This window comes from Saccoglossus kowalevskii, chromosome 4 (assembly GCF_978046115.1).
Source record: "Saccoglossus kowalevskii chromosome 4, keSacKowa6.1, whole genome shotgun sequence".
NCBI lineage: Eukaryota > Metazoa > Hemichordata > Enteropneusta > Harrimaniidae > Saccoglossus > Saccoglossus kowalevskii.
In genome coordinates, this window is record NC_140644.1 from 759907 (window position 1) to 770052 (window position 10146).

Sequence of the window (10146 nt, forward strand, 5' to 3'; positions counted from 1 at the left end):
GGCCAACAGGTCAATAATGACTAATGTCAGATGAACCATGTAGGCCAACAGGCTATTATTGAATAACGTCAGATGAACTGTGTAGGCCAACAGGTCATTACTGAATAACGTCAGATGAACCATTCAGACCAACAGGTCATTATTGAATAACGTCAGATGAACCATTCAGGTCAACCGGTCAGTATTGAATAACGTCTGATTAACCGTGCAAGTCAACAAGTCAATATTGAATAACGTCAGATGAACCACGCAGGTCAACCAGTCAATATCAAATAACGTCAGATGAACCATGTAGGCCAACAGGTCAATATTGAATAATGGCAGATGAACCATGTAGGTCAACAGGCCAATATTGAATAACATCAGATGAACCATGTAGGCCAACAGGTCAATATTGAATAACGTCAGATGAACCATGTAGGCCAACAGGTCATTATTGAATAACGTTAGATGAACCATTCAGGTCAACCAGTCAATATCGAATAAAGTCAGATGAAACATGCAGGTCAACATATCATTATTGAATGACGACAGATAAACCATGCAAGTCAACCAGTCAATATCGAATAACGTCAGATGAACCATGTAGGCCAACACGTCAATATTGAATAACGTCAGATGAACCATGTAGGCCAACACGTCAATATTGAATAACGTCAGATGAACCATGTAGGCCAACAGGTCAATATTGAATGACGTCAGATGAACCATGTAGGCCAAAAGGTCATTATTGAATAACGACAGATAAACCATGCAGGTCAACAGGTCATTATTGAATAACGTCAGATGAACCATGAAGATCAACCAGTCAATATTGAATTAAGTCAGATGAACCATGTAGGCCAACACGTCAATATTGAATAAAGTCGGATGAACCATGTAGGCCAACAGGCCAATATTGAATAACGTCAGATGAACCATGTAGGCCAACAGGTCAATATTGAATAACGTCAGATGAACCATGCAGATCAACCGGTCAATATTGAATAACGTCAGATGAACCATGTAGGCCAACACGTCAATATTGAATAACGTCAGATGAACCATGTAGGCCAACAGGTCAATATTGAATAACGTCAGATGAACCATGTAGGCCAACAAGTCATTATTGATTAAAGTCAGATGAACCATCCAGGTAAACCAGTCAATATTGAATAACGTCAGGTGAACCATGCAGCTCAACCAGTCGATATTGAATAACGTCAGATGAACTATGCATGTCAACCAGTCAATATTGAATAACCTCAGATGAACCATGCAGGTCAACCGGCCAATATTGAATAATGTCAGATGAACCATGCAGGTCAACCAGTCAATATCGAATAACGTCAGATGAACCATGCAAGTCAACTGGTCAATATTGAATAACGTCAAATTAACCATGCAGGTCAACAGGTCATTATTGAATAGCGTCAGATGAACCATGCAGATCAACAGGTCATTATTGAATAACGTCAGATGAACCATGCAAATCAACCGGTCATTATTGAATAACGTCAGACGAACCATGCAGATCAACTGGTCAATATTGAATAACGTCAAATTAACCATGCAGGTCAACAGGTCATTATTGAATAACGTCAGATGAACCATGCAAGTCAACTGGTCAATATCGAATAACGTCAGATGAACCATGCAAGTCAACTGGTCAATATTGAATAACGTCAAATTAACCATGCAGGTCAACAGGTCATTATTGAATAACATCAGATGAACCATGCAGGTCAACAGGTCATTATTGAATAACGTCAGATGAACCATGCAGATCAACCGGTCATTATTGAATAACGTCAGATGAACCATGCAGATCAACTGGTCAATATTGAATAACGTCAGATGAACCATGTAGGCCACCAGGTCAATATTGAATAACGTCAGATGAACCATGCAGATCAACTGGTCAATATTGAATAACGTCAGATGAACCATGTAGGCCAACAGGTCAATATTGAATGACGTCAGATGAACCATGTAGGCCAAAAGGTCATTATTGAATAACGTCAGATGAACCATGAAGATCAACCAGTCAATATTGAATTAAGTCAGATGAACCATGTAGGCCAACACGTCAATATTGAATAAAGTCGGATGAACCATGTAGGCCACCAGGTCAATATTGAATAACGTCAGATGAACCATTCAGGTCAACAGGTCAATATTGAATGACGTCAAATGAACCATGTAGGCCAACAGGTCAATATTGAATAACGTCAGATGAAACATGCAGGTCAACCGGTCAATAATGAATAACGTCAGATGAATCATGCAGGTCAACTGGTCAATATTGAATAACGTCAGGTGAACCATTCATATCAACTGGTCAATATTGAATAACGTGAGATGAACCATGCAGGTCAACTGGTCAATATTGAATAACGTGAGATGAAGCATGCAGGTCAACCGGTCAGTATCGAATAACATCAGATGAACCATGCAGGTCAACAGGTTAATATTGAATAACGTCAGATGAACCATGCAGGTCAACTGGTCAATATTGAATAACGTGAGATGAACCATGCAGGTCAACCAGTCAGTATCGAATAACATCAGATGAACCATGCAGGTCAACAGATTAATATTTAATAACGTCAGATGAACCATGCAGGTCAACAGGTCATTATTGAATAACGTCAGATGAACCATGCAGATCAACTGGTCAATATTGAATAACGTCAGATGAACCATGTAGGCCACCAGGTCAATATTGAATAACGTCAGATGAACCATGCAGATCAACTGGTCAATATTGAATAACGTCAGATGAACCATGTAGGCCACCAGGTCAATATTGAATAACGTCAGATGAACCATTCAGGTCAACAGGTCAATATTGAATGACGTCAGATGAACCATGTAGGCCAACAGGTCAATATTGAATAACGTCAGATGAACCATGCATGTCAACCGGTTAATATTGAATAACGTCAGATGAAACATGCAGGTCAACCGGTCAATAATGAATAACGTCAGATGAATCATGCAGGTCAACTGGTCAATATTGAATAACGTCAGGTGAACCATTCATATCAACTGGTCAATATTGAATAACGTGAGATGAACCATGCAGGTCAACTGGTCAATATTGAATAACGTGAGATGAAGCATGCAGGTCAACCGGTCAGTATCGAATAACATCAGATGAACCATGCAGGTCAACAGGTTAATATTGAATAACGTCAGATGAACCATGCAGGTCAACTGGTCAATATTGAATAACGTGAGATGAAGCATGCAGGTCAACCGGTCAGTATCGAATAACATCAGATGAACCATGCAGGTCAACAGATTAATATTTAATAACGTCAGATGAACCATGCAGGTCAACCGGTCAATATCGAATAACGTCAGATGAACCATGCAGGTCAACCGGTCAATATTGAATAACGTCAAATGAACCATTCAGGTCAACCGGTGAATATCGAATAACGTCAGATAAACAATGAAAGTCAATATCGAATAACGTCAGATGAACCATAAATGTCAATCGGTCAATATTGAATAACGTCAAATGAACCATGCAGGCCAACATTTATTATTGAATAACGTTAAATGAATCACGAAGGTCAACATTGAAAAATATTTTTGTCTCCTGTTCAGGCAGGCTAAAAGTAATTGAAAAACTATACCTTTTCTTTAAGCATGCCGAATTCAGGACTCACGCAATATGTTAATTGTGGGTTATCCCATTCTGCAACAGGGGGCTCCCAATTAACGAGGACACATAACCTGGTAGCACGGCCTATGAGCGGAAAATGTGAAGTAATGTTAATATTATTAACGTACATTGGGTCTGATAATTAATTAATAAGAGCTGATATGAATTTTATAAAACTGAAATGTGAATCACTCGATTTGCTTTCATTATAAAAATTATCTAAATTAATCATTTGATCTGTTCAAAAACATGGCACAATACTCAACTATAGAATGGTTAGAGTACCCCAAGACATATATCACAATGTAGCCCCGATTTTTAAATAGTTTTCTTGGAAGAGGGTTTGTGAATTTTTCCAAAATACCTCAACTGAAGAGCAAAACTGGTACGCGTTGGAAATCTTTAGGATAATGATTTCCAGTTTCGTTTTTGTCATATGTATTCGGTACATTCGGCAAATTGTTCTTATTATCATGTCTATCGCAAGAATGTTAAAGTAGGTGACACATTTATTTCTCCTGAATTTTCATGAATGACTTACCTAATATTCCTGGCGGGCATGGCTGTTCGTCTATCGTATCTCCATCTGTACGATTCCAAAAAATCCCACTTCCTTCGATGATGTCATATCCGGCCTCACACATCGGTATATTGGCGGCTAAGTAATATTATAAGACAATGTGATATTGAAGTCACATGACCCGTGTGTTTCAACAAAAAATATTATGAAATGTTTCTGATATCGCAATTTACACTGGTTTAACCGCATGTTGGTTTTGTGTATAAGAACGGCGCTGACCCATGAACCACGATAAGTTGTTTTTAATTAAATACTCACGTGTTTTACATCGTGGTCCTTTGAATTCTTCTGTGCAAATACAAGAATATTTATTGATTTCATCGAGACATGTGCCTCCATTATGGCAAGGTGGTTGGTCCGGTTCTAGCAAGCATTCTGGGATATCTGCGAATGATAAAATAACGCTCTGATCCTGAGGCTATTACAGCTCAGTAAACTGCGCAAATATATTCTGGCATTGTTTACCGGCCTATATGTACAAACACGGTGGTAATCACACAAATACATGCATGCAATGGACCTACCTGTGCACTGTCTCGTTGTTTTACATCGTATTATATCAATCGACGATCACGGCATTCTGACTCAAAAAAAATTCATTCAATATTTGCGAAAGTTTGAACATCAAGCAATAAGTACGTGTCATAAATAATCCTTCGTTTATTATAATTATACCCTGGTATGAATTATCCCGGCTTTGTTTGCTCTTTCATGATTGGAGCGTTAAAAATACACTTAAATATCAAATAAGTAAAACAGATGATTAAAAGTTAAATCGTGTTAATTTCATTTTAAACAGACAATATTCTTAAAACGATAATTTTAGAATGTTTATATGAAACTTCAGCAGTAGGTATTACATTCACAATATTGAATTTGGAACCCATAAATTATCAAGGTATATATTTAACTCGATTTATTTATTTTGAATAAAGGATATACTAATTGCTCCACGGGTACACTAAATGCTCTAAACATAGTCGCCAATGCTAATTATACACTTACATTTTTTTACGCAAGATAATATCATCCTTAATTATTACTATACCTGTAAAGATCCTGTCCGGTGCCGAAAACAACGACATCAATAACAGCGACGACGATGACGACGATTATAACAACACAAAAACCAGGTAGACATATACATGTATATGTACTAACTTTATCTCTTCGTGTTAAGATGATAAGTATATATGTAAAAACTAATTAAACAGTTTGCATATATACTTGCCACATAGTAGACATATACATATATACATACCTATTTCACAGTTAATGCCCTCAAATCCAGATGGACACAGACACGTATACATATTAACGCCATCAACACACGTGACATTGTTATAGCATGGCAACGGATCACACTCATCAATATTGCTTTCACATTGTCTTCCAGTAAATCCCGGTCGACATGTACATATATAGTCCATGAATAAGTTAGTACATGTGGCATTATTCTCACACGGTTCGTACTCACAGGGTGTTATTTCTAAGAATAAAAAATTATCACATTATTTATTTATTTATTTATTTATTTAATTAATTATTTATTTGTTTGTTTGTTTATTAATTCTACAACAAACATTTATCTAAGCCAAGTTGTTCCCATTTACATAAGCGCATGTGCCAAATTATCGCTAATGTACGCAATTAGTTTTCAGATATAAGAAAGCTCTGAGATAAGTTCTGAGGACCAATGAAAAACTATTTAGTTAGTTCGGTAAAATCCCACATACAGTATACCTGTCGTTAAAATCCCATATGCCTTTGCGCTTCACGCAAAAGTACCTTTGCCACAGGTACCCCTTAATTGTGTGGTCAATCGCCAATCTCCGACGCAGTTTAATTTCGATGAATATATCTCTGGCACCATGAGATCTTAAGCTTGCCGTTGATTGAGACAGAAATAGTATTGAAATATTCACCAGAATACAAGATAAACGGAAATGTTAGGAAACCCCTTTCAGTGAAATTAGTCTTTAATGTTTCTTTATCAACTAAATTCGATAACAGGACGTTTTTCTTCCAAGATTTAGTGTATCACGTGCGCCATTCCACTACAATAACATTACCTTGCAAAACATAGTTCGCGATGAAATGGTTCGTATTTACGTTTTTACTGAAGTCTGACATTAATAAATAGTTCGGATGACACACACGTTTTTTTCAACTTTTTGTAGTTCGGTTTCATATGGAAAAAAAACGAGAGGAAAATGGCCGTGCCTGTGGCAGAGGTACTATTGCGTAAAGCGCAAAGACTTATGGGAAAGAGATTGAAGTAGCGTGTATCAAACTGTTCGGAGTTCGGTATCGCCGTTGTTAAAAATTTTGCAACTGTGCACAAGACTAAGCAACATTGCGACGGTATGCCAACCAACAACCGCAAGTATATAGTAAAATAAGTAACGAACAAACACATGACAACAAATGCATGGTTCTCTATATTCTATAAATAAATAAATGTATATTTATTTATATTATGATTTACCTGAATTTGAATATTCCAAAAGAAATCCGGTATAGTTCTTGTTGTCGATGACGTCGTCGGAATTGAATCCTAGTCGCATCCACTTATCAGTGGAACTGAATGAATCTGATTGATTGCCACACAACTGGGCTATGACGTCACTGGTACCACTATAACCATCTTTGGCCTGTGTATGCATCACATTTTTTGAAATATTATTAACCAATACACTCGGTGCAACAAAAGCATTCCATCCATTTAAAAAAATATATAAATTTCACAGTTCAAACTGAAACAAGAGGTTTCTGTTGGCCGATTGAATAACATTAGAACGTTTTTAAATGACGACGTTGAGCATTGAATTGAATTGCATTTTTATTTCACCACACACAAACGATTACAAAGTCAATATTACATGACTACGTTACTAATAAAACGAAGAAATTTGTGGTGGGGGTCACTGAAATAGTTCTACTGAACTAGTCGGGTCAGTGACCCATTTTAAAGTAAACACACTGGCAAGTGAAAAATATAAATCATTAAATAAATAATATGTAAATGCTTTCAAAACAGTAACTGCAAGAGGAAAATGAAAAAAGCGTCTGCCCAACAAGTGGCAGAATTATTTGTCAATATTACAGAATTTTTAAAAAAAAATTACAGATAATAATACATTTAATAATAAAATAATATCACAAGTATGAATATAATGCCGATGAAAGAGAGATGACATGGAAGGTAAGCAATAAGTTGACTGAATTTAAGTTTTTGAAATAGGGGAGCAGTATGGGGTACGAAAAAAAAAAGTAATTAAACGAACAACTATTTATTGGAGATGATGAGCTGGTTTAAGTAATGATGGATATGTGTTACCCCATATCTCGAGACAATAAGTAATTTGCGGTAAAATTAATGATTTGTAAAAAAGGAGAAGTATTTTATGCTCGTTGTATTTACCCAGTTGGTGGTCAGGGCTACACCAGCCGATAATATAGCAGATTTGTAACATAACCGATCACTTGTCAGTCAATATTATTGGGGGTGGCGTGTTTAAGAGGCTAAATTAAGACAATATTCGACATTATTATAAATCAAAGTTTCATTGGAATTGATTTATTCTAATGTTAATCATAGCTGCGCCATATTGTACTTTACTGCTCTGTACTGAAATGATCAGACTTCCCGAACTACTATAAACTACCACTAACTACTACTAACTGTCACTAACTCGCTACACTGGATTTTACTGAAATTATCTGAATTCCCCAAATACTGTAAACTATCACTAACTGTCACTGATTACTACTGACCCCCACTAAATACTACTACTAACTACCGCTAACAACTGCAACCAAACCAACGATTACAGTTGAGGGTATGATGCCACTGACACGTTTTTGACATGTGCAAATATTTGTTTGCATATATCAGTGGTAATTGTTCATGTCAAAGTTTTCCTGACAGATTAAGTTCACTGTCATTTTGTTTGACACTTCAGCAGCCCATTCCATAAGTTACAATAAAACATATTCAGTCATTGTTTAATGTTTCTAGATTCCAACAAGTACTTTTTAAGACACTGTATTTCTTTATTTTCACATTGTCTCTAACATTTCGAGATATTGAGATATACATCAGACAAAACTTGCAATGTTCATTGCATTTTGTACATCATTTGTTTCCAATCTAAGCGTATATTTTAGTTTATTTCATTTTCTACATCCTTCCACGTCATGATGTCACACGCAACGTAATATTATCGTAATTGGTATAGTACAGGTGTGATGGTTCAAATACCAAAATGGCAACAGTAACAGAAAGACTTCCCTGGCGGCGGTGATGAAATACGAACATGGAGCCAACAGATGAGGTTTCAACTGGTACTGGTATTATTATACTCTGCAAACATCAAGTACAATAACGCGGTAAAACTCCACTACTCCAATAACTAGATACTTAAACTCCAATACAATTCAACGAGATCTCCGATCTGAACTCAGTGCTGAACAACTCCCCTATATATACCCACACTGTCTATAAATAGACCATTACATCAGCATACATAATGAGTCTGGAACTTACTACCAATTTCTAGAATGTTCCATTACCTTCCATTGCCTCCTACAGTGTTCTATTACCTACTCAACCAGTTTCTAAACAAAATCTAGAATATTCCACCCAGACACAGTACGGTTCTAGAACATTCTCAGTGACACGGAAGCGGTAAATAAGTCGTATGCGACACATGAAAATTACATTAGTTTTTCCTTTGAGTACAAAGCGTTCTACCTGTAATATATGTTCTGAATAAATCAAAGAAGACTGGCTATCTGAAATTGTTGAGTTATGATATTATTAAGCTCAAGAATGATAGAATACATACCACCTTCGTAGTACATAGGGATTGAAGTCAATTTAAACCTGACAGACGTACTAATGCAATATATTAATGAGAACTCATATTTGGACCGGAAGCTAGATGGCAATGCATTCAAATAAAGAAAACACGTATTGTATGTGCGATTATTTACATACCGACAGGAAATCCGTTTGACAGTTGGGGGATATTGGAAAATCGAGCCAGAGTACGCGGATGTCGATCTTGTTTCCGTACGTTGTTTCGAGTAGCCAATCACAAGACACGTTGAGAGGATACGGATTTGGATAATTAGGACTTTCAATTATTCCGCTGGTATTGGCTGATATATTCATCCCGCTACAAACACCTGTCAGTAAGAAAATACGCATTCATATAAACTCGTGGTATTAGAACGCCTTCCAAATAAAATACAATTTAAACAACGCTTATAAACAACACGTATTTACCTGTGTAGTCTATGTAGAATCCACGAAATCCCATGGAGTTGTCTGATTGGAAGACGACGGTGATAGAGTTCGAAGATGATACGATGTCTATGTCCTCATAGTCGTAACAATATTGTAATATTAACGGAGATGTCACATCAGGACCATCGAAAATCTGAATATACAAAACATAATATAATAGTTACGAGTGATATTTTATCTTTCATTTTACTGATATTCTTTCGTTTTGTTATGCTTGGTTTTCGGTTAAAATATAGTATCTATAGTACATGTACATGTATTAAAGGGCTGTAGTTGTGGCCCCACGCATGCGTGAGATATATGGGTCTCATATAAACAACAAAGATGACGACTGTTGCGCAGTTCAACGAGTACAAACTGAGACGTTACCAAGCTTTAATTAGGTATTTTCAAATGATTGGAAGGTATCGAAGGAGTCACCGGCGATAATTAACGGAAGTCGCGCCCAGGTCAATTAGAAGAGCGCATTGGATTGTGGGGAAATCAACACAAATGTCCCACATGCGCAGCGCGACGTCTACCGCCCTTTAAACGTATGTGTAAAAGAATAGGTGATGTTTTCATGAATGAGTGTAATGTTTGATTTCGTAACATTCA

At 36.6% G+C, this 10146-nt stretch overlaps 1 long non-coding RNA gene across 1 annotated transcript; it reads right to left on the minus strand.

Annotated features, from left to right (window-relative positions):
* Positions 1-4195: 4195 nt before the first annotated feature.
* Positions 4196-4588, minus strand: LOC146746168 (uncharacterized). Its single transcript, XR_014929123.1, has 2 exons — positions 4494-4588; positions 4196-4313 (listed from the first exon to the last, which is right to left on the minus strand). It is a non-coding gene; the product is annotated as an uncharacterized LOC146746168 (long non-coding RNA).
* Positions 4589-10146: the final 5558 nt, after the last annotated feature.